Consider the following 25,624-nt stretch of genomic DNA (forward strand, 5'->3'; position numbering starts at 1 on the left):
AATTGTTGAGTGATAATAGCTTAAGGTGAAAAATGCTTCATTAGTCTCTTATTTCAGGGACCTTAAAATACAGGACTAAATGCATTTATTAAAAAAGAAGTCCCACCCAAACAGATGTCTTACGTCTTATTTTCTTGAAGTGCCTCATTCTTTTGGGGAACCTGAATGCCCCATAGCTTTCCCATACTTCTAATCCTGAATATTTTGTGTCACGCTAGGCCGTCCCCTTCAAAGATAACTTAACCCTTATCGATAGTAAATCTGTCCTTATCATCGTTATTGATGTTTAAATATCTTCAGGCGTTAACTGCACAGCCTCTGATCACTGACAGAGCGAGTAAGAACTCCGTGGATCCACAATTTACACCTTTTGGTTGACTCCCCTGTCATTTGAGCGCAAACTCAAGCTTAAAGGTTAACAAAAGAGAAACAGGCCAAACTCGTGCTGCCGCTACAGCAGATCAATGTCAAGTAAATAACCTTTTCTACCTTATTTCCTGGCGTGTATAGATCTGTCTCTCCTTCCCCCCGCTGCCTTCTGCACTCTTTTCTCTCACATGCCATCTCACGCTCCTCGGCTCCCCGTCTCCCCGTCTCCCAAGCTAACATATTTTAAGACCTGCATTATGATGTTGACACTAGACACAAAATGAACTTTTAATCAGCGTGTCTAAATCTCTCTCAAACTTGCCTTTATCTTCAGAGCTCAAAAACAATAGGGCTTTTATTTATGACATTGCTTTAGGGGGTAACGATCTGTTTTTTTTTTTTTTGTTGAAAGGGTCAGAACAAAATGTAGTGACCCAGTTTGTATAAATCAAAATTAAGTCATTTTCAAAATACAATAAAGTGTTCATATTGACTGATTACAAGTAAAACCAGCATCTTACCTCTGAACCATTTGACATGTTTTAATGTTCCGCTGTCAGCCGGGGCTTTTCAAAAACTCTATCATGCATCTGACAGGAAGAAACTGTGACTCATGTGAGGGATTTGGTGAACCCTGAATAAAAAAAAAAAAAAAGGAACAGTAAGTCAAGAAATGTAATCATAGCCATAAAAACAATAACTGTGTGGCCATTCAAATGAAATCATTTAGCTGGAAATAGTAGATTTTAATAATGCAGTGTTTGTTCATTTGATGTTTAAAAAGGGTGGGCTATACTTCCCAAAAAGATGCATCACATTGCTGGACCCCAAACCTGACAAATCGTAGCAGACACAGAGGTATAGTGGTAATTCATGAGAATAAAGTTAGAATTTTTTTCCCGTTCTTATGGCATCAATATTTTAAGTAGAGCATGTGTGCTCTTGAGTGGATATTTCAAGAAGAAAATCAGTTCTCGATTGACCTGTCATTGTCCTGACAACTTCTCTAAGCACAAGACTAACTTCAAACTCTGCTGATGATTTTTCAAGTATCATTAGCGCAGGATCTTTTTTGAATCAAACTTTAAGACTATTCAACTTTCTTAATTAACAGCATCTGTGTGTTTGTTTGTTTACCACTGTTTAAGAGTGGATTGAATCTGCTTGAGTCAAAATATCCAGATGGGCGGGTTGTTTGACTAGAATGATCATCGCCATCATGTATAGTTTGCATTATGTAGACTTTGCCTAATAGGTATTTCAGCGTTGAAACAATAAGTTAATGTATCGATTCAAGAAGATTGCCTTGAAATCAATTTTGAAAGAATGGTTGGTTTCAGGCTTTCAAATGTGAGGAGTTGGGACCTTTATGTTATTGAATATTCAACACTTTGACTATTCTTGACTGTTGTTGGGACACAACAAGCCAGAACAAGTTGGGAACTGGATACTGGATAGAATTTGTCTTGATTCCTTACTGACTGAACAACAAAGCCGTCTACAAATAGATAAGAAAACATTATAAAAAAAAAATAATTGGTTGATTCCCGTAATGGATAATGGTTCAGATCCATTTTAAAGTACGCATTTTCCTGCTTTACATCTAATGTGGAGACAGAGTCTTGTAATGGATTTCTTGGACTCCAACGGCACCATTATTGCCGTTATTAGGTCTCCATTCTTATTCTGTCGAGCAGCAGCTGAGTCAGGGGCAGTGTGTGGTTTAGGGATTAACAAGACTAAAAGTAGAAAACCTTTTTAGCAGCCTCCTGTGTTCATTACACCATGCATTACAAAAGCCTTGGATTAAACAAACACCATTCTGGCCTTTTTTGCTCGTCTTAGAGCTTTGGCTTTCCCTTTTGTAGGATTGTCCTCATGGAGGTAAATAAGAAAAGGTCAGGGGTCAATTCAATGATATTGGTTTGGCCTGTTGGGAGCATGTGTTCAGAAAATGTATTTTTTTGTCCTGGTTATTTAAAGAGAGCTCCAGAATGCTTGGTTATCGGAAGTTACCAAAAAAAAGAAAGACTTAATCATTTTTAGGTTACCACGGTTTGAAGATAAATGTTATATTTCTTAGACCAAGGGAGAAAACTTCATACCATATTTCATTTTCAAATACATGCTGAAATATCTCTCTTAATCCTTTGTGGCATCGTGTCCTTACATCAACTTGTAAACACTGTTGTGTACATGTGCCGATCATTGATTTTTTTTTTTTTGTTTACGAGCAAGAACAAGGGACAGAGAAAAGGGTAACACAGGAGATGTACAGCAGTAATCATGTTCCGTCCCTAGTGTTAAGAGAAGCTCTGAATGTCTCCTTGAGATAATTAAAAGGTAATATCTTTGTGTAGTTTATTGTCTACTTGATCATTTTTAGTCAGTACTGTGTTTGCTTTGGAATCGATCACTTATAATCACTGTGTGAAGTCTTTATCAAACTATAACAATTGACGATGAAAACACGTTGGATTATTTAAAAGTACAGACGTCTGGATTTCCTTAATGCTATACAAAGTTGTTGTTTTGTTTCTTTACTTTCTAGAAGAAATGAAGAGCCATCAATGATATACATGTTAGACTTACCCCTAATGGACACATACTCAGTGCACGCTGCGATCAGCGCCACACTTTTGCTCCGTCGGACGGCGCGCGCCCTCACCCACTGGATCCATTTTCAGCTGTATATTTTCAGATCACGTGGGAATAAAGAGAAAACCGTGCAAACATGTTGCTTTGTCTTTCTGAGGTTGATTTATTGTTAGTTTTTGTGCCTGTTTTGACTTAATGGCGATAAAACTGTGAAAAATACGATCGCCAGTCCGTATATTGTGCTTTTATTTTGAAATTGACCGGACTCTTCTTTGCCTTTCCTTGTCTGACTTCCTGTTCGGGTTGTCATCTTCTGTCCAGCTTGAGTTGGACTGAATGCCCCCGCAGCGGATTCCGTTGAAAATAGGCTTGCAGTGTATTTGTGGCGCTGACGGACTGCGGCCCGCACGGAGTATGTTGACATTTGTGGTAACAATGATAGGCTACAGTTTTTTTTTCTTCCAAAGTTTTAGTTTCACTCTAACCTTTCCTGGCCGTACATAATCCCCCTCCTCGTTTTCTCTTGGGTTTTCTGAGAAACCTGTAGTGTGTCCTTCACGTGAGTGTGGGCAGAAAGACCACCGGCAGGGTTTTTATCCTGGCTCAGAATGAAGCAGAGGCTCTACCTTTCCTACCTTGTGCATGTGCATATGTACCGTGCATACTGGCTCAACACCTTTACAAACATTAGGAATAATAATTATTGTGTAATTGAAGAAAGCACAAATCTCACATTAAGACCTAATTTATTTGACAAATGAATGTGCCCTATTCAAAATTACAATCAATACAACATAAAAGTGAATGTAGTTATTTCCATGGTTAAATCAAAGATGTTGAATTACTTTAAGTCTGAGGGCTTTGGCGGTCTCCCACCGGGACATTTTTAGCATCAAACTCTGTAATTCTTGTATTTTTTGTGTATTTTTGTGTACCAATTTCGTATTTTTTTTTTTTACGTATTTCCCATTGTTTTGGTAAAAGAAAAATCAATTGTAATTGCAGTTAGAAATGACAAATTCAGCAGATGCTGTCCTTGGAAAACTATGTTTTCCATGAAATCACACCCGTTGTACTTTGACTCAGGCTGGTGACGGGCCGCCCCCAAGTTTTGAATGTAGAAAACCCCCTGACCAGAGCAAAAATCTATTAGCACTTCATTTATAGAGACTGTGCTCTGAATCAGCAAATGTTGCCCTGCAAGCACCATGCTCACATGAAAGAGTTATCGTGGTCCGATCAAATATGGTGCATTGACTCTGATTATGATACAATAAAAGTTGACGTCTAATGGGACATATAACACATTGTTTGCATCACAGATGCTCAGAAAGAATAGAAGAAATACTTGCAGAACATTCTACCAGAACTTTCTCTCTACATTAACACTTTGTCAGTACACCAGATATACCAGCTCCTCAGTACTGTACATTAGTGTGCTACACCTTAAGAAGCAAGAACCTTGTCGCCTGGGATGATAAACCATGTGTTTAGAAGTTTACTTAAGTTTTACATTCCAGATTATTAGAGTGACATCTTTGATGTTTTACAACCTTTTCAATTTTTACACAATAAGAACCTGTCTTAGGGTAATTGTCTTTTAAATATTGGTAACACTGAAAGCTCCAGAACAGCTCTAAAGAAGGAGAACTTTTTTGTTGCACTTGTTTAGTTGTTGTTGTTGTTTTGCTCTGGTTTAAATATACTAGGTGAATATTTCTGCTGTTCACTAGTTTCAGTTAAAGTACCTTTCTACTAAGTGAAACCAGGCCCTCGGGTTTAAGAAAAAAAAAAAGATAGGAAAAGAAAAAGAAGTTCTCTGTGGTCCAAGGTCAGTGACCTGCTCTGTAGCTGTCTCTATTCCCCCTCAGGGCACCTGCTAATGTCAGCCCTCTTTTAGATTCCCAAAATCATGGCTTGCCACTGGTTATTTTCAGCCGCGATAAATGATCCCAGTGACCCCAGAGGTCTGACACGCTGCTTTTTTTTTTTTAGCTAGAAGTCAAATGCCATAGCATCGCCTCCGGATCAAAACCTTCAAAGTCAAACTCTACTTAGGCTTCCATTGAAATAAGAGCTCCTAGCCCAGTTAAGTGTGCAGAGCCAGACCAAGCTCACGGCTTGACTTTCCCCTCACACCACAGCCAAGCAGTGGGCCAACTGACAGACATGTGCGAGCACACATACAACAACACGAAGAAAACACATCCCTTCTTTTCTCTTTTGAATGTCTTCAGATCCAGGTCTCTCAGACTGCAGCAGCAGACTGACACTGGTGTGAATGCAAATGAATGTTGTCACTGTTTGACTTGGGGTCATTTAGTTTGATTCCTGACAGATGCTGTTAACCATGCTGACCGAGTACAAAAGTCCCCCCACCCCCCCACCCACCCCCCATTTTTTACAGTTTTGAAAATCTAACACTGTTGTTTATAAATTATTGAAGGGAGACGGGGGATAGATATTGTACTCTGTTCCTTCCATTCTCTCACCTAACGCTGCTCTTGTCCACTTCCTTTTCCTGTTCCCGACATTGCTGTACAACCCCTCCCCCACCTGACAGGATGCGAAGTCTGGCCTCTCAGCAGATAATGTGACGCACACGTGTGCTAGCGGAAGACAAGGCCATGAGCCACAAAGGTCCACTCTGGGTCCCGGATTATGATAACATCAGGAAGCGCAAAAGGAAGAGGTGTCTGCAGGAAGCTGGCAGGCCTGTGAAGGCCTCGCAGAGAATCACACTTATCTTTCAGAGAGGCATGCGTGTCACCCAAGCTGACATCAGGTCCATGTAGAGCAGCTGACACCGTTTTTTTAATAAGTTGACATTACAGCACTGCATCATTGACAACGTGTTTACGGCAAGAGTATTACAGCAATGTTTTAATTTTTCACTTTTGACGTCAGCGCTGATTTTCTGGCTAAATGGTGTCATTTGTGTGTTGAACTAAAACATACCCAGTCTTTATTAATCACTGACAGAAAGTGGACCAAGTAAGGGCAACATAAAGTGAGCCTCCTTAAGTGTAATAATACTGAAAAAAAAAAATTCTGTCCTTAAAAGCAAATCCCCATCAGAGACCGCTGAAAATAAATGTTAAGGTTGGAAAGTCCAGATGGTCTTTAAAAACATGTCCACCTCCCCCCCCCCGCTATAAGCACTTTTGATTTATGAGATTCTCTAATGGTATCTCTGTTCTGATCTGGCTTTCTTTCACCCCGCTCTCCTCTGAAGCTTTAAACTCATCAGGTCCTCTCAGCCCTGTCGTTAATCCTCGAGTACAAAGGAAGGTATGGCTGTAAAAAATTAGGGATTTTTCCTCCTCCCTCTTTTTTTTTCTTCTGTAGTGAATCTCCTGCTGTCTGATGAATGATAAACTGATGAGCAGACTTAATCCAGGAGAACTGCCCCCCGCCGCTTCACTTTACATTCCCCAAACAGATGTAGGCCGTGGTGAAAATTTGCCGTGAAATTGCGAACTGGTTGGTGAAGGATTCCTCACATGACGCTGCAGTGAGTGAGCATGTACAATTGACCCCCATGTCTGCTAGTTCCTCGATTTTCTTCTCGAATGAGAGTGGGTGGGCTGTGGGAGCTTATATGTCGGCTTCACAAAATCCATGTAAATCTTTAGTATATAATTTCAAAACATATTTGACTTTGATATTTCCTACAGTACTACTTACTACCCTGTAGGTCATGAGTGGCTGGGCCTGAAAGATCAAACCCAAGAGGAGTTATTGCAGTCATAAATGACCCTTATAGGGTAACGTGCTTACAGTCCAACAGCATTCATACACTGAATATAAACACAGACAAATGCCAGTTTATTGAAAGACCTGGAGAAACATTTTTTGAATTACTTTACAGTTGTTATCAAGTTTACAAACAGCAGTGGCATGGGGGAAAAAATGAAACTTGCATTATTTAAAAGACGTATCTTTGGAAATAACTAGTATTTTAGGTTATATTAAAGTTTTTGTTTACACTGTTAATAGATCTTATAGAGTGACATTTAGATACTACAAACATAATGCGTCTTAGATTACATTTTTTTTAGCAAGAAATCAATAAAACCGTCAATGGATTTCTCAATTTCAAAACAATCGCGATTGACTAGTGTAATGTGTAGTGATTATTCAGGGTTAAACATTTAAGCATTTGACAGCCCTGATATCAACTCTTCAATCAAGTATCTGCTCATAGTGACTGTTGAACTTTTTCACTGTTGTGTTTAGTTGTTGCAGCACTTTGTGAGGTCTTGCTTAGACGATGCTTTTAGGAGCAACACATGATGTTTTTAACATAAGGTTACTATACAGATGTTTGATTATTATTCATGCTTAATCACACATTGGTCTCAAAATGCAAAACCTGGCTGCTGTGGTCAAAGAGGGTTGTATACTCACTTGTTGTATTGATGATATTCTAAATGATGCCTTTTTTTAACAAATAAAACACAAGCACACATGACATATTGACATTTATAATAGCTTTACTCCTGAGAAAGAGAGGAATTAAAAGCCTAAAACCTCCACACTTCCGGCTGCATAACAGGGGAGAGTGCTGTTGTGGCTATTTTCTCCAAATAAACCGCAAATTCATGTTTGTTTTCCATTTCAGAAAAGGATGAACGACCCTCGGTCATTACTGAACAACAAATGCTGCGTGTTGTTTTTAAATGTGGTTGATTTGTAGCTTATGGTATTGTTGTTATTTAGGTGATGGAGGGGGGGAAAACCTGATGCCCCTCATCTTCAGGCACGTGTGTTCACAGCACAGAGAGCTTCTGAGGCCTGGCATCAGTTAGTGTTTCAGTCTTCCTGTGGTCTCAGCACCAGCATGGAATTTTAGCCCCTGGCTGTACAGATGACAGTTTATTATGATCTCTCTGACAGGGTTTGCACCCTGGGGGGCTCATACTCTCATGAACACACACACACACACACACACACACACACACACACACACACACACACACAGAGTTCAGACTTTGCACCGGCTGCCATTCATGCATGCTTCCCCCCCCTCACATTTCCTTTTTTTACTGTTCATCTGATTCTTAAAAAAAAGAGAAGCCCTGTTCCCTTCAGGTCGTCTGTCTCCCACTTGATTCAATCTTCACAGACAAATAAACAACCCAATGAATACATGATTTGAGGGCGCTTAATCTGTATTGTATATAAGTCTCTCACTCTAATGAATACAGCTTGTTTTGTATGTTCAACCCACCAAGCTCTACGAAACATCCAAAATTAACAAACAGTAGTTTTATGGCTGTAGTGATGTAAGGTTTGCCTTTTAATAAATGAGGAAACACTGACACTCAAATTAGAGTGACGTCTTCCTTGGTTAAAATGTTGACTTGACTCATTTACATATTGTCTGTAACACTGTTATTAGTAAGAAGGAACACTTAGAAGGGACCCTAGTCGAGGGAGAGTGGACCCACTGTGACCAGAGGCCGATGTTGTACAGCTATAAATGTAAGAGGAAGAAAATAACTTGGTACGAGCCCTAACGCCAGCAGATGGGAGGAGTGAATACGATGATGAATGTTTGGCATCTGGTGTGATGATCTCCTAAAGAAGAGTTATCCTGATCATTCTCGGTGAAAGAGTTGGATCAACATCATTTGCTTGGACCCTTCTCTCTTCATTTTGAACCTTATTTTAAACCTACAGCCTGAATATATAATAAGTAACTGCACTCACTGCTTACTTAATGTGCTTGAAAGGTAGTAAGTCAATCAAAAGAAAAAGGTACATTATGCCCTTTGTCTTTGGTGATTGCTTTGACAGTTACAGCAATTATTAATCAGACCATAGTACACTTGAATTTATAATTTTAACTGAATATTGAATATTTCAGTTAAATCCACTTTTCTGATGTTTGATAGTGCAGTAGAGAATACAGCATCACAGACAGAAACGTCAATGTCCCTTTACAGTGTTGTTGTTTTGCCAACAGTGTCACACTTACTAATGTAATAACCTACTGTAATATGTCCAACCTCGGCCAATAAACGGAAGCTTCCCTAATTTAACACAAGAGGTTATTAACTAATGGGAGTTGTTTCAGAACTCTTGTAGTGTTTAGTGCACGGGTTCCCAAACTTTTCCGCCTGTGACCCCCAAATAACTGATGAGCAGACTTAGTGCTGGAGACTGGGGACCCCCACTGTCCCTGGAGGTGGTTAAAGTATTTAACAACGTGCACAGCCGAGCACATGTAATAAAAATATCTATCCAAACACTGTCATTAGAACAACACAAAAGCGCACACAAGCCTAAAAACCATAATCTTATTTTAGCAAGAAACACTAGAAGTAGAACACAGATAATCTCACACTGAGTGGACATGCAATAATAATAATAATAATAAACACACATACAGGTGACTACTTTTCCCCCCACAATAACAGGTAAAATATGCAATTTAAATACATTTTTGTTTGATTTTGGAATGCATCTTGTGACCCCCCCCCTCTCAGTGTCTCATGACTCCCCCAAGGGGTCCCAACCCCCACTTTGTGAACCACTGGTTAAGTGTATGCTTATATTCTGAGCTAGCTAAAGGGTACAAACAAAGGAAGCATGATGCCTCTCAAAGCTGTGTAGTTGCCTACACTAGAAACCTACCGCAGTAGGATTAGCAGCGTTGACTGACCGTTTACTAATACTGCTGACAAAAGATTGAAATACTCATGCCATAAACCGGTTAGCCGCCCCGTGCTCAGTGTTTCTGCTTTTCCTGAGTATGCCCATATCACCTATAAGATTTTTAATGCACAATTTATTGCACTAGATGGGATTATTTTACAGGACTATATATATCTCCACCAGGGTTAGCAGTGTCCTGCATGACTGAGGTTCACATCAGCCTTACTGACCGCGCTGTCACATTGTGTTACTCAAACAGAGATTTCAGAGTACACTGCATGTCAACAGGGGACATGTCTTTGTTCTTCTGGATCATTTTTCTTGTAGGAAACAATGGGAAGAACATATTGACTCTGTTGTGTGGTACGGAGGAGTTAGCTTGTTGTTTATCACTGAAATATAATTAAAACCCCTTTAAGTTGGTGTAGCAGGAATAATCTTACACTCAACGAGTAGTATTGAAATGCAATTATTTATTCATAACAGTTACAGTACATACCAGTACATGACCTTTCTTCTTACAGGCATTTACAGATTACAAAACATTATTTATCTTAAAGTCTTTATATGTGATTTTTCACACTTAAATGTAATATAAATCAAGTATATCCTCTGAAAATAACTCTGAGTCATGACTGTCTACAATGGGTGTAACACCCGAGTCCCACTGTCTGTGATGTTTTCAGAGTTTTCAGAGTCCTATCTTCACTTTGTTTACATCGCCCGGACAGCCGGCTGACTCCTCCCCTCGTGTATAAAAGTTGTTTAATTGAGGGACTAGAGAAAAGAAGAATAACATACTGTACTCACTGCTTAACTGTGTTTCTAGATCACGCTCATTTCAGGTAAATTTACATGCAGTGTGAAGATACGAGCATAATAAAGATCGCTATAGAATTAGCATGCTAACACAACAATGCACCGCGAGTTGTTTTGGTTTCATGCTGGTGCTCAAGGGTGACATCTGCTGGATCAAAAAAATCGCATATAAAGCCTTTAAATAAAACGGTACAGAGCTTTAACTCTGTTGGCTTCAGTGGACACTAAATGTTGATTTGCTGTTCTCAACCTAATTGAGTTATTGTAACATAACATTTGTTCTACATTTATCTTACAACTGCATCAAAATGGAACATTATTGCTTAAGAAATAAGAGGTTGGACTTCTTCTCTCAAAAAAAAGGAAATTCACAGTACAACAAAGAGTTAACATGTTCCCTTGAAATACAATATTTCAGTTTAAGATATGCCTAATATTTATTCCCAGGTCTAAGGGTCCACAGCTATCAGTGTTCACTCAAAGGTGCACTGTAAAAGACAAAGAACCCATAAAGGTGGTAAATTGCGCTCTTATTTAGCGTGTAGATTCCTCTGCTCTGTCACCTCTTGCTCCCCTCTCTCGCTAACATCCTTTGGGTTTTTGTTCACCTTTCATACTTTGCTGTCATTGTCTTGATGTTCTTGTCAGCTTGAGCCTGGAGGGCATCCGAGCAGCAGGTTTGTCCTGAGCCTCTCACTTCTGTGCTTTTCATTACGACAGCATCCGACTAACTATTTCAGGCAGGGCGACATGGAGACCGGTATGGAGGCAGAAACGGCTGTAAAAGTCATGACTGGTAACCTTGTCCGCCCATGGTCATGGGTCACCTGGCAAGTGCACGCTGGAATACGCCTCAGTAGGAAACCCCTCTCTAAGATGAGTGGGGGAATGAGAGGAGCTGGACAGGGAGGGACACAGAGAGGTGAAAGAGAGAGAGACAAAGCAGACTGTGAACACAGTTATAAAGGAATGTGTCTGGAAAGCTTGTTTGATGCTGAAGTGAACCAGTGAGAACATCTTTTGTATTTTATACAATTTAAACAAATGATTCATTAGAGTAGATTTTAATGTGTTAATCTGAATATTTATAGTCATAGGGGTGTGCATCTCTACTTTTCAAGATGATTTGATATTATCTTGACTGCAACAACAAATCGATAAAACCAAAAATGATCACAAACATTTTTCAATTTATTATTTAAAGTGTTTGCAGCGTACAATTATTACGTCACATACAGTGGCGCCGAGCTTTTTGTATGGGTTCATCAACAAGTTATTGGTTGAACACAAACGCCGAATAAAATCAACATAGGTAGATTAGTATTCCAGCTTTAAGTCGAACATTCTGGTGTGAACTGGTGTTTGTTGGTAAGACACAAATAAGCAATCTGAAAGCACCACTTTCCCCTTAAGAAATAAAAGTATTTTCTTATTTAAATAGCAACCTTATTAATTAATTTATTCATTAAAATATACGAGTTATGGTAATTTGAAGCTCCTTATGCCATCACGATTTAGCATATGGTAAAATTCACATGTTGATCCACTTATTGTTAATAAACATGTTTTTAACGACTCCAAACTAGGACTCTTTATAAGACAGCAGGTTCATTTACTGGTACACACACACTGAGTGTATGTCAGACTAACAAAGCCACTTGGTTACCCCCTGTATCCCCACTGTTGCATCATCAAACTAACCTACTCCCAAATCTCATACAACTCTCCTTCACTGCAGCTAAAAAGCATGACACCACAAACAGACAATAAACTGTAGGTTATGCAACATCTTCAGCCCGAGCTGCTTGGAAAAAAAAAAAAGACAATGGCTTTTTGCATTTACTCTCATTTCCTTCCCTAATTGAGTCGGAGACTAAAGAGAAGTGATACAAAGGCTTTTTGTTAGACACAAGAAACACCTATCCAAACACAATGTGCGAGGACATGCTGGAGCAATTAATAACCCTCTGAGTCGGGCCAGTCGAAGGCTAGTTCAAGAGAAGTCCGTTTAAGCCGGGAGGTCAATGAAACCTTGAATGACTAATAAATACTGAAGTAATCAGAGCTGTTATTACTGGGGTATTTTTTCATTTTCATATTCAGGAGATTCATCAGGTTCCCATGTGGAAATGTTTTAACACGTGTGCATATTTTCTAATCTGTGAATCTCGACTTTAACAATTAGATATAACAAAAAACAACTCCAGGAATACTTTATGGACAAAAATGAGCACAGAATATTAGAGGCGTACATTATGTTTCTTAACCTTGTCACCACAAAATATAATGTTCCCAGTTCCCTGGTGTCAACACCTAATGTAAGTGAAAGAAGAATACCACTCAGTGGGACAGTCCCATATGAGCGTACTTAAAGACTTCTCCTCTGACATGTTCCTGAGATATGGCCGTCCTCTTGGCAGCTAGCTTGATTCACCGCCGCGGTCCTGAATGTGTTATGAAATGATACAGCTTTCCCCTCTGCGGAGGTGATCTGTTGGTTCTGTAGGTGTTAGTTATTTCCCTATGTTTTCTACCGCTTCCACCCATTAACACGTAACACTTAGGAGATCGCTGGGTAAATGATCGACTCACATGACAGTTATGGGTCTCTGGCTGCAGATGACGGGCTGCTTTAAAGGTGCAGTAAATTATTTTGAAAGTAAAAGCAAAGCCGGGCGGGTGCAGGGAGTAAGCATGCCATTAACATTCCCTCTATTAGGATCTACACGCTACACATTTCATTTAGCTGACATTTGTGTGGGCTTCTACAATTAAGGAAATACGAGGCTTTTCACCGCACTTTGCAAACCTTCAGCTTTTACAGTACACTGCAGGAGCTTTAGGGGGAAAACAAGGTTTAAAATGGTTAATTAGAGCAGTGAGGGTTTTATTGCAGAGCTGTCTTTTGTTGCATGCTTTCCCAACCTTTTGACCCCCAGGCACACACCTGGTATTGGGTCAGGTTACAGCCAGGCTCCGAGGCTTGCAGGTCAAGACCTATAGTGCTTCACAGACCTCTAATCCCCTCGCATGGCAACATATTTGACTGAAGGGCTGGATCTACACACTCCCAGACTTCAGATTTGAAAAAGTACAGCACTGTCCCTTTCTGCTCCTCTGCCCCTTTTCTCCTGCTCCCTCCACAAAGTGATGATTTAACACTTAGAGGATGTTGGAGGGGTTTTGTGGAGCATTAACCTGCTGTGATTTATGAGCTTACTGAATTATGAGGAGTACGTTTTGTCTTTACAAGAGTTTGTGTATGTGTTAGCATGTGTGTGTCTTTCCAAGGAGGTTTTTTTTTTTCATTTAGGAACCTCTGACAGGGATATAAATCTTTATACTCCAACCTCAGGACTGAAACTCTTAAGACTTAATGATGAGCTTAATAGTCAATACTTGGAAGTTTGTCTGTGAAATCTGATGTTTAAATTGAGAAGTGCAAGTTTTTTGTTGCATTTTTTTATTTTCATTTTATCCAGCAAAGCGCTGGAACACGGTGCAGTGAGTCTGTGAGGAGAGGTGAAGGGGAAGGGGGGGGGGGGGGGTCTGAGCTGGAGCATTACGAGAAAAAGGCTCTCCTACCAAGTCCGTTTTGACCTGAGGGTGCATACTAATTACACCACAGATTATTCTCCCAGGCAATGCAGTGATAAGCACACCAGGGGGAGCAGTTATACTGCTATTTTCATCCCGAATCAGAGGAAAGGAGAGCTTGGAGTTCCCATCTAAGGAGCTTGCACAAGCAGAGATCTTTCTTGCATGAATACATAAATAAGCACATTTCTGCTGAAGACCTGCTTCTCAGTCTGCCCAATTGCCCTTCCTCAAGTGGCCCCTGCTGCTCCTGTTTCAGAGGATTTCAGCACATAATCCTGCCTGACTCCTGAACAACATGCTAGTTCACACACTCTCCCAACCTGCACTGTAAGGAAACTGTTCTCTGTGTCTGTGTCTGCAATCACACATTGTCGAAACAAAATAGTTGCCAGGAAGATGAATCTATAGGGAACCTTATTTGTCTCTCCTACAATTAATCCTTTAAGTCTGCTCAATGGTGTACTATAATCATTAAGGTAACATTAATGAAAGCTTCTTCTGACTACAGTTACATCAGTGTGTGTTTTAGTATTATTCCCGTCTTAGTGAGCCGGTGTCTTGTTGTTTTATCTTATTGCCTTCCCATTACTCAGCACTTCCAGGCTGCCTGTCAAAAATAGAAAGCAGCACATTGAGCTAAGCTACTGTATGTTCACTTCCCTGCATCAGCCATCTTTACAATTTCAGTAACAAATGTCAGCGTGGCGAGTCGATATGCATTTGTGTTTGACAAGAACAGCTTCCACAGTAACAAGATAAACCACAACACCGACAACAAAACATTTATTTAAACACTGGCAATACATCAAAACATGTAGTAATGGCTGTGGTCGCAGATGTAACATCTCATTAGTTTACTGTACATACACTGCACAATACACTAATGTGTGTTGACTTTGTTGATTTTTGTTTGTATTAAAACAAGAAGAGCAATAACAGTCATTAATCATTTTATTTGTTCTTCTTTATTCTTCTCATGTCTGGTTTTAGAGACAAAATAAATTCAAGGTAGCCTCAAGTCATTTCATCCATCTCTCTATTTAATGTTGATAATAAATGTTGAATTTATATATAATTATTTAATGTGTTTAAATTATTTATTGTCCATAAAAAAAATAAAAAATACATAAAATGAGTGTGATCTGATACACACAGAGTAGGCAGGTTAACAGGATACATGGAATAATAATAATAATAATAATAATAATAATGAATATTATGAACCAACACAACAGCCTCATCAGACATTAAAGTCACAATTTGGAGAATCAGCATCTTCATATTGTAGGCAAATGCTGAAACAACCAATCAGACTGAGGTATTATTTGACAATAACAACAATAATAATGTATTAAATTTGGTATTTGTTCTTTTTATTTGAACTCGTTTTTCTTAACTGAACCTTAAATATATTGTTTTAACATTTTTAAACAAAAGTATATTTAAAGAAAACAAACTTTGGACATGTCTGGTGCAGTTATATGTGTGGGGGGGCTGGTCGGGGGATTGGGGGTCATTGGTTGGGGGGGGGGGGGTTGGGGGGTCCTCTCTCCTCATTTCTCAGGATCAGGTAAATGGCTCTATTACCGCACTTCTTTAAGTTGGTTATTGCTCCATATAACTGACATACGGCGCAGCCTCCATTTGAGTCGCAGACAGTTATGGGGCCGCGGTGATCATGTGAGGAATTTCTCTGGTGCCCTTGGTTTTATAGGATGTGTGTCTTACATCTCTGATAAATACACCCATTTGATCCAGGAAGCAGCGAATGCTAGCAGCCCATACAGTGTTTTCCTGCTCCTTTTAGCAAGCAATATAAAAGCCACTTAAGACATCTCAATACAAGTGTTTTAGGACATGACAACTAAACTACCAATTCTACCTCTGACGGAGGCTTTATCTGATTCAGTTATCAGGGAGAAGATAGTGTTTGGAACATCGCTTTTCAGGCAGAAATGCCGCTAAAAGCCAAAGACACTCTGGCCCTTTTTAATAGTGATTGCTGAACTCTGACTCTCGGATTCCCTCTCTCACCCCTGACTTCCTGTCTTCACTCTGCAAACAGTCTCATTGCCATTCCTCTGCTCTTGGCCTTTCTCTTCCTGCGGGAATTACCCCGAGTTTGTGCTGCAGTGAAACAACTGTTTATTAAGTTTCCACTCTGTTAATTTCCCACTTTGTTGTGCTTCTCGGAACTTCAGATGCTCAGACTTACCCATCAGCCCCCCCCATCCCCCGACTCCTCTCAGATTCAATGACATGTTTTGTTTTTTTCTTCTTCTTCAGGGTTTACAGTTGAAAGCTGTGTGCTAGTCCTGCATATGTGTTTGTGATTATGAATACATATTTTCATAAATAACCTAGGGGCTGATCTGTTGGTTTCTAAAATGTTAATCAAGTTGATTCCTTGAACTTAGACTTTTCTCCTCTGTTGATGTAGTGGGAGTTTTATTTTTTATTTATTTTAGTTTTCACTTCCCGGACAAGTTTTTGGTGGCAACACAGTGCTGTGTTCACATTCTCTTCCCCTACCATAAACATCATTACCAATAATGCGAAACTAGCCCAGGATTATGCACTACATTATATAATGTTAATCAATAAACAACATTGATCATTGTCTACTGATATTATGCTGCAGGGTCTGCAGCATCTGAGCTCCCAGAATGCCTCAGTGTTAAATTCCACCAAGACAATTTTAGGTGTATGCATATTTTTTTTTCTTGCAAGCTGTTGAGCTAAATGTACACAGGAATTCAAAATGTGTTATCATAAATCTATGTTTGATTGTAAGTGTAACATTTAGAATATAATACGCAAACACTATGATATGCATTTAGAGTATGACATTAAGGACAAAAAAGAAGAGAAGTGCATTGATCAAACCATACTTTAACTCTGGAAAAATCTGCAGGATTAATTTGTATTGAGGTGGATTTCTTTCTTCCTAAGGTGACTGTTACCACACATGCAGGGTCCTCACATGCAAACATGCCAAAAAAAGAAGAAGAAAAAAAAACTGATTTGAAAAAGCCTGTGAACATTTCTAAAGATGGAGGTGGGGCTCGGAGCCATTTACACTTCTTATTTAAGGCTTCTTTATTCTCAAATGTTAAATACTAATGATTGGCCCCCATTTTGAGCTCAACCCCCACTGGAGGCCTGTTCAGGATCTCCACTGAGGCATTCTGTGTGTGTGTGTGTGTGTGTGTGTGTGTGTGTGTGTGTGTGTCTACCCAGCTCCTTTCTTCTGCTCTTAGCCACACAGGCTCAACTTCACAGGACGGTCGACAGCCCGTGGACAGCAGATGAAAAACTAAGGCAGCATATCCTGCGCCTGTTAAGTCCTCAACTAATTAGCAAAAATGGTGTCCTTTCTTTTCTTTTTAAGCATTTAGTCTCGGGGGGTGGCAGGGAGAGAATAAGACGGAGAGAGAGAGAGAGAGAAGGGGGTGGGGGGGGGGGGGGGTATGAGGGTTAGGAGACAGGGTAATGCTGTGAGTGAGATTGCAGCGAGGGAGTGACTGAGAGGGAGGAGAGGCATCTGAGCGCTCAGCTGGGCTGTTTTGAAAACACTCTGTTGAGAGCCTTCAGTTAATTCACGGCTTTTGTTTTTAGACCTTTTGTGTTTGCCAGTTTGACCATATAACATCATACATCTGGTCTATAGATTTTTGGGGGGGCTTTTCTTTGCTCAGGGACCCAGAGTTCCCCTGGGCTCAAATTCGAGTGGTCGTGTAACATAAAAGCACCTTTAAGTGTGGGCTGAGGCGGAGACGCACAGAGACAGAAATGAGAAGAGATGGCTGCGATGAATCTGGAACGTGAAGAGCACAGAATCATTTGACTCCTTTCAGCACCAGCCTGTGTCGTCCCACCAGATGAGGGATTGTTTTTGATGGTTTACAGAAGCAAAACACCTGTTAAATCCATATTTTTGATGAAAGTAGACGCTTAAGTTTTTCATCAACAATTCATCCAACAGTTCTAAAAACATATTAAAGCTCCTATGTTCAATTAATGGTAAATTACATGAAGCTTTAACAGGTTCTATGTCACCATTCATTTACGTGTTTTAGCATCCAATGAAGCGGTACAAATATACGAACGGTATTTCTGTAGTAAATTCAGCTTTTGTTCATATTTTACTTATTTATTTTGACAGTGTACAGCAATAACTTCTGTTTTTTTTTTTATTAACCAAAGTATAACAATAACCTCATTGTGAATGATGGCTACAATCATGATAGCAACCCATTTAAGAAATGTCACATTTCAGACAATAGAGCAGAACTTCAGACAGTATATCACAGAACAATATAACTCATCATGATGTGGGCGGCTGTGGCTCAGTTGGTAGAGTCGTTGCCTCTCAACCGGAAGGTCGGAAGGTCGAGGGTTTGATCCCCAGCTGAGCAACATGTCTGATGTGTCCTTGGGCAAGACGCTTAACCCTGAATTGCTCCCGCTGCTTCGGTGGCGGTGTATGAATGGATTACTGTCGTACTTACTCTCTGATGTACGTCGCTTTGGATAAAAGTGTCTGCTAAGTGAATTGTAGAATTGATGACAACAAACCAAAGTTTTTTTTAAATCAATTCTGTAGTTATGATCTACCTCTGGTGAATTTCATCAGGCATACTGCATGGCCTCCTTTGCTTACTTTCACTATTCTGAGTTTATCATTTTTCAAAGTTATTTTTTTAATTGCCCTTTCGCTTGAAAGAAAATCTTTTAAAATAGTCCAGAATAATTGGAAACATGGCGCCACGGCTTTAAGTCTGTTCCGTTGTCTCTTTTAGGCTCTCAGAAACTTTAACGTTATTCAAGCAGTTCTATCAGTCCTTTTAGGGGTTTAATCATTTATAATCTTCAAAGGGAATCATTTACTTTTTTGCCCATATTGTTCAATAATCAGACGAGCATTAATGCATTATTTGGTGATAAATTTGGTGATTTATGGTGACAAGTGACATTTGTTTGTTTCCTATAAATACTTCTAGTTGCCTTACTAATACCTTACCTTTACTTTGAACGCATTGACTATTTCCTGCTGTTTGCTGTGACTTCCTAAAGTCTTGTCGTTGAGGGCTCCAGGATTTATACATCCAAGCGAAAAGTAGCGTTGCATGTTACCAATCATGAAACCTCAACGTGGCGTCTTTAACTTGCACAGAGAGTTCACAGACTTACAGTAATTACTGCAGGACAGATCTTAGCTAGCTGTTTCCCTTTGTTTCCAGCCTTGTAAAAAAGCCAAGCTAGCTGTCTGTAGGCTGTAACTGTATATTCGACTGACAGCTATCCAGGATGATACTGAGCTCGTTCTCTCTCGGTAAGCTAATGTTAGGTTCTCAAAGTGACAGGCAAAGCCACATTAAAGCTCAAGATATTTGAGCGACTTGGTGATCTGTCCTGGCTCTGAACAGTGAAGCAGAGAAACTATTATTTACAATTCAATTTCTGGCTGCTGATCAACCTGAAAATAACATAATGTAATAATTAGTCAGCTACAATTTGACACAATAGCGCCACAGTTTGATGCTACTTGCAGACAAAAACAAATCTAGCTCTAGAGTTAGGGGTAACAAAGTTAAGTTAATGCTCTTTTAAATAAAAAGCAGGGGAATGCATTGGTGTGTGTGTGTTGATCATAAGTCTCACAATGAACAATATGTTCAGCAGTAGGTAATACCTGACAACTCCATTAAAGTACAGGTACACGTTTTCTTTATTTCTGAATGACTGCAAGATAATCAATAGAGACAATCCAACAAGGATTACTGTTTTAATTTTTTTTACTTGATTGGGTATTTCATTGTACAATGGTGAGAAAACCTGTTGTACATGGTCAATATATCCATTTTCATTTTCACTTATTTCTTAAATTGTTTTCCTTTTTCAGCCACTTTCATGTTATTTAGTGCCAAGTCTGAAATATCAGCGCTTTCAAAGCATCTGAGCTCCACAGTCATAATTATGACTCGCTTGCTGACATGAACAGTGTTTACAAATAGGAAACTGGTAATTACAGCAACTCCCACATCACATGAACTTGGCATAAACAATAAATTCCATTAAAAACTTGCTCTTATGATTTCAAGTGTGTCTGTACATTATGTAACGGCACCTTGCAGTAAGTTTTAGTGCAGCACAGTGAACATTTGTGTGTATATATACTGTATATATATATTAATTCAGATATTTAAACAATGCTTTAAATATCAGAATTATGTTCAGTTATAAGGTTTACCTATTCTATATGAATCTATTTGCATTTATTGAAGAAGCTTGTTCAAAGTTATCGCTGCAGTGAACAAAACTCTTTTTGTAAAGCCATTTCATCCCAAGTGTAAATGACAGTGAACTTAGTTTGTAACATAAGCACTCACCTCTGTATATTTTACTTTGACTTTTAATATTCAATCACAGAGTCCTCATGAAACTGAACTTTAAGAGTATCTTACTGCCGTGTCGTGACGTATGTCCAACTTAAATGGGATTGAATCATTCACAAGATAGAAGGCGGGACAAAACGTTGGGCTGAATTTGATTGGGTCGTGAGCTTTGACAAATATTATTAATTGGCGACAAAAAATGTTAACACTCCTGAGTGCAGGAAGACTCCTAAGGGTCCTATGACGCTGACTAGACTCTTCTCCTCTGTCGCCCCCCGGTGGTGGAATGAACTTCCAAACTCCATGTGATCTGCAGAGTCCCTCTGCACCTTTAAGAAAAAGCTAAAGACCCAGCTCTTTCATGAATACCTACTAACTTAATGATGATGGTCTCCATATTATTGATGATGATGATGGTAATGACGATGGTTTTTGTTTGATAAACGACGACTTATAAGATGGTTTCTATACTGATTAGAGCTCTCAAGAACTGCCCTCAATGTTGTGCTTTGCCTCTGGTCACTTCCTGTCAGCACCTGTGTGTCCAATCAGACTCAAAGCTGATCGTTTGCTCTTACTGACATTGTTCTCTTTTTTTCTAGATCCTTGCTTGTGTTGTACTTACTCTCTGATGTACGTCGCTTTGGATAAAAACGTCTGCTAAGTGAATTGTAGAATTGTAGGACGAGCCATCAGACATTTGAAACGTTTTACAGGACGAGAAAAATACGGTTATTTAAATGTCAAATGCTCAGATAATGCTTTAAGGAAATATAATTGGCAGATACATGAACATTTAACACAGGTACGATGGATAATAACTGAGAAAAATATTTTTTAATTTGATGGACTACTTTAAGTTCTTGACTTGGTCAGGTTACCTTTAACCCTGCTGAGAAAAAAAAAATGAGAGAAGGAAAGATAGCAGCCTCTGCCGTCAGTGTGGGAATGTGGCATGGATGACGTGTGGAGTAAAAAGAAAAGCTCTTTTATCATTTACATAGAGTTGAGATTGACATGGTTGTATTGTCTCATATGTGATCAGTAAGATCTCATGTAGTAGTAAGGTAGAACGATACGGTTTAGTCTATGCACTGCTCGGGGCAGAGCATATGAGGGTCAAGGGAATACACCTAGATCAATATACATAAAGAACAAAAGGATTTCAAATGGTGTCTTCATTTACATTGAACATATGTGTACTGTAATGTTGTGCACACATGGGCCATGAACATTTGTGAAGGATGAACAGGCTTATGAAGACACAAAGAGATAACTACCCCCACCCCAACAATGAGAGGCAGGGATAGAAGAATACCCCAAACATGTACTTGGGTTATAAATTAGGAGCTGTCAGGATTACAATGTATATTAATAGTCACACTTCTTTTTAATGAGTTTGGCATTGGCAGCTGAGGGGAAATACAAGTCATCATAGTAGAGCTCCTGCACACCCCGATGAAAGAACCTATAATAAATCTTGCCAGAGCAGGGCTCACCATAAATATGTATCGCATAAGGCATCTGTTTTACATTCTGCATATAAATCAGCCGCAGTGCTGAATAGCAATGAATCAGACGCTCGACGCTTGATTTGATAACAAATCGACTCTGAACTTGGGAGGGGAGAATTTAAAGCCTCGAAAAGAAGTGGGGTGTGGTGGGGTCAGTTTAGACCTGTGCGACTCTGACACGCCACTCTTCTAGCAGATAATGCTACATTTTTCTTCCTGGGTCAGGAGTGGGACTAATCTCTTTTGAGTTATCTTTTTTGTAGACTGCCTACTCTCTCACATGTCACAGATGATGACATTACCTGGACCTGAACTGGTCACAGTGTGGGGATAAAGTGCAGCAACGCTGTGGAGGATATATATTTTTTAGTAAGGCTGATGTCACTGTGTTGTGATAATGCTGGTGTAAGATGAGAGCGATTTGATGACATGGTTTATTTATGCATGATACGTTGTGGTCTTAATCGTATTTTTGGATGTTTTGTTTTTTTAATGAAATCAAACAAAATATTCTGCCTCTATTTTTCTGAAGTTAGATTTAAATCCATTTATCAAGACTCATTTATGAAATTAATTTAATCTCAGAGTTTTGTATCCCTGAAATGTACACTTTTTTCGTGGGAAATGTGAAGACAAAGCCCTACTGTAGATTATTGTAACACTGCACAATATTTCCTCATGCACTTTACTTTTAGGACACTGCAGTTTATCTCCTGCTCTGTCCTCAAACAGTCGCCAGCATGCCTAAAGATAAAGTTACACGTTCAGTAGTCTCAGAGAGTATGTTACAACCTGAAGCGATTTCTATACATGACAGGATCAATAAAGAGCTCTTGCTGATTATTGGTTTCTGTGGGAGTATCATTTTGTCTCCAGTGATGTCATCATGACTGGGACAAGGTCACTTAATGAGCAAGAAAACATAAAACAATTCATACAAAATAAAACTTGAAAAAAGCAAGTTTTAGCTGCTAGTCAATTTCAAACTCCTGTATAGAAATTGTGCAGATTTACCTTTTTATCCAACAGTTTGTCTAACTGAGTATTCTGATTGGGTCTTTCCATGAGTGCTGATATACGGCTCAACAGTGGGGTTCTGGAAGTAAAAATCCCATTCATGTTCTCCAAAGCCGATTTGATTATTGGCCATAATGTAATAACTATCCAAAGTGGACTTACCATGAGCTACCTGAGTGTGAAACGATGGCGTATGCTCCTGTAGAAGACACAAGTTCGTATGATATAAACATTTTTTATTCGCGATATCGGGAGAACTAGAAAGAACTACACTAGCCACGACCACAGAGTGTCCCAGCGACGTCCTTGGTTGTGAAGCTTGCTGTTACCATGGCAATGTTTCCCCCTCCTCTGAGCCAAATGCCATTGGATATGCTCGCTAGCAGGATGCAGTTAGTTAGCTAACACAAAATGTACTTATGCAGAAGTGAATGTAACTAATATATTTCACAACACAAACTACAACATAGTATAACACTCGTATTAACAGTATAAACACTATAACAACTACAAAAGTGACATTTAAGTAGAAGCGAATTGTCCTTGACTACGGACAGAAATAATGTACATAGTCTTGAACCTTTGCCTTTTTCTCTGCTTTCTTGTTTTCTCTGATTTTTCCCAATGTGTGTCACTACGCCATAGCCTGGTGTTCTGTGTACTGTAAGTTTACATTACCCTTAAAGCAACATTGATTTGCTGCATGAGTAGCAAGAGTGCAGGAAATGGTTTGGGTTGCTTGGCAACAGGTCAGTTTGAGTTAAAAGGTGGAACTAGTTAAATTGCAGGCGCAAAAATGTTTCCCCACTATTTTCTTTCATGTGCTGGTCATTTAACCAAAAGCAATATCCCACCAGAGGAAGTGATGTTTAACTGACTATCTGCACTACAGTGATTATCCCTCTTGTGTGATATAGTTTAATAATAAAACAAATATTCAAGCACAAATCATCAAGAAACAGTTTTGATACTAACCCCTACATTTTGGTATTAAAGAATTGTAACTAAGTATGAAATGAACTGGAAGCTAGATGTAAAGCTTGTATCAGTGCAATCTGATAAGTTCTTTGATTCAACACATGGCTCGTGTACAGTGCCAGATGAAGGTGGGATACCATCCCCCCTTTTCATGTCTCATGGCAGGTTGCGTAAAGTTGTTTCAACCCAGATGCGCCGTTGACACGATGACAGAGGCACAATGGGAGGAACACCGTGGCGATGTGTGTTTTTGCGGGCATGTCTGAGTGTGTGTGTATGTTCATCCGCTGTGCCTCTCGCCTATCTGCAACGCACATTGAGATGCCAATACTACGGCATTCTGCAGCAATGTGTAAGTAAAAAGTAAAAAAGACGTCATGTTGTCCGCTGTTGCAGTATCACAATCTGTAAAGGGTAACTATTTCAAAATGACTTAAATATATCTTTTTTAAGGGTATTTTCTGCATTTTTGTAACTTATAAGAAAGTTTTATAGAGTTGAAATTTACCAAAAATGTGCAAATATCTGCTTGTATACCGTGCCATCTGATTTTTCATTTTACATTGTCTTAGATCATGCTACAATGTGTTTTAAGTTCACAAAAACCACAAACAGTAACATGTGATTACATACATTCAAATCAAAAAGACAAACATTACCTGATTTAGTTTGTTAAAATATTTTAAAATGTTATGGCTAATCAATACAGTCAGGAGGACAGAGGACATCAGTGTGGGTTAGCCTGTAAAACATACTTAACAATAACGCTGGCTCATTCACAAAAGGAAGACATAACTATCAACAGAGCAGCCAAATGGGAGCTCTCTTCACAAACATACAAATTATCTTGTGATAGCAGCTGGGGTCTAACATCTGCCTGGGAAATCAAATACCCAGGGAGCAGATGCTCATACAACCAACAGTGTTATTTTCTCTACTTCAAATTGCCCTTGGCTGCAGGGGCAGTATTTAAAATAAGGTGTGTCATTTGTCTAACCCGACCAGTGCTACATTGTGCTGGATACAGAAAAAAAAATATAACAATGAAACTGAGTGTGGTGATTCCCAAAGAGAATGGTTTTCATTCAAAATGTGGGAAAATGCAATTGTAAGACAAGATGGTTCAGATTAGATGTTAGCCTTAAATACAAAGTATGTACAGCTGATATATCAACTCATCAACAAGTCTGAGCCCCCAGAGGCCTGGCTGTGGATGTGGTATCTCTGAAGATGGGATGCCAGAAGGAACGTTAAAGGCAAAAGAATCAGAAGCCAATGCTAGCTATCAGGAGAGCTTACTCCTCAGCATGTTCTTATCCCCTGTTGTTCAGAACAAGCAGATGGTTTTCAGCAAAATTCAACAATCTTCCCTTGCTCCAGGGGTTTGAAAACAATTGGGAGTCAACGTCTCTTGATATAAAATAAGACAACCTTCTATCTGATTTGTTGGCATGGACACTAAGAAGCTGCAGACCCATTTAAGTTTTGTATTTTCAATGCGCCTACATGATTAAAAGATGTAGTAATGAAACTGTAGTATGCAGTGATTGCAGAAGACAGACTTAATAGATTAGTAAAATAAAGACGTGTACTATATATTAATTTAAAAAAGAGAAAAGGGTAGACATAGATTAAGACTGTATTCATTTCAAAGATGATACCCTTCTG

This window comes from Labrus mixtus, chromosome 4, assembly GCF_963584025.1.
Source record: "Labrus mixtus chromosome 4, fLabMix1.1, whole genome shotgun sequence".
NCBI lineage: Eukaryota > Metazoa > Chordata > Actinopteri > Labriformes > Labridae > Labrus > Labrus mixtus.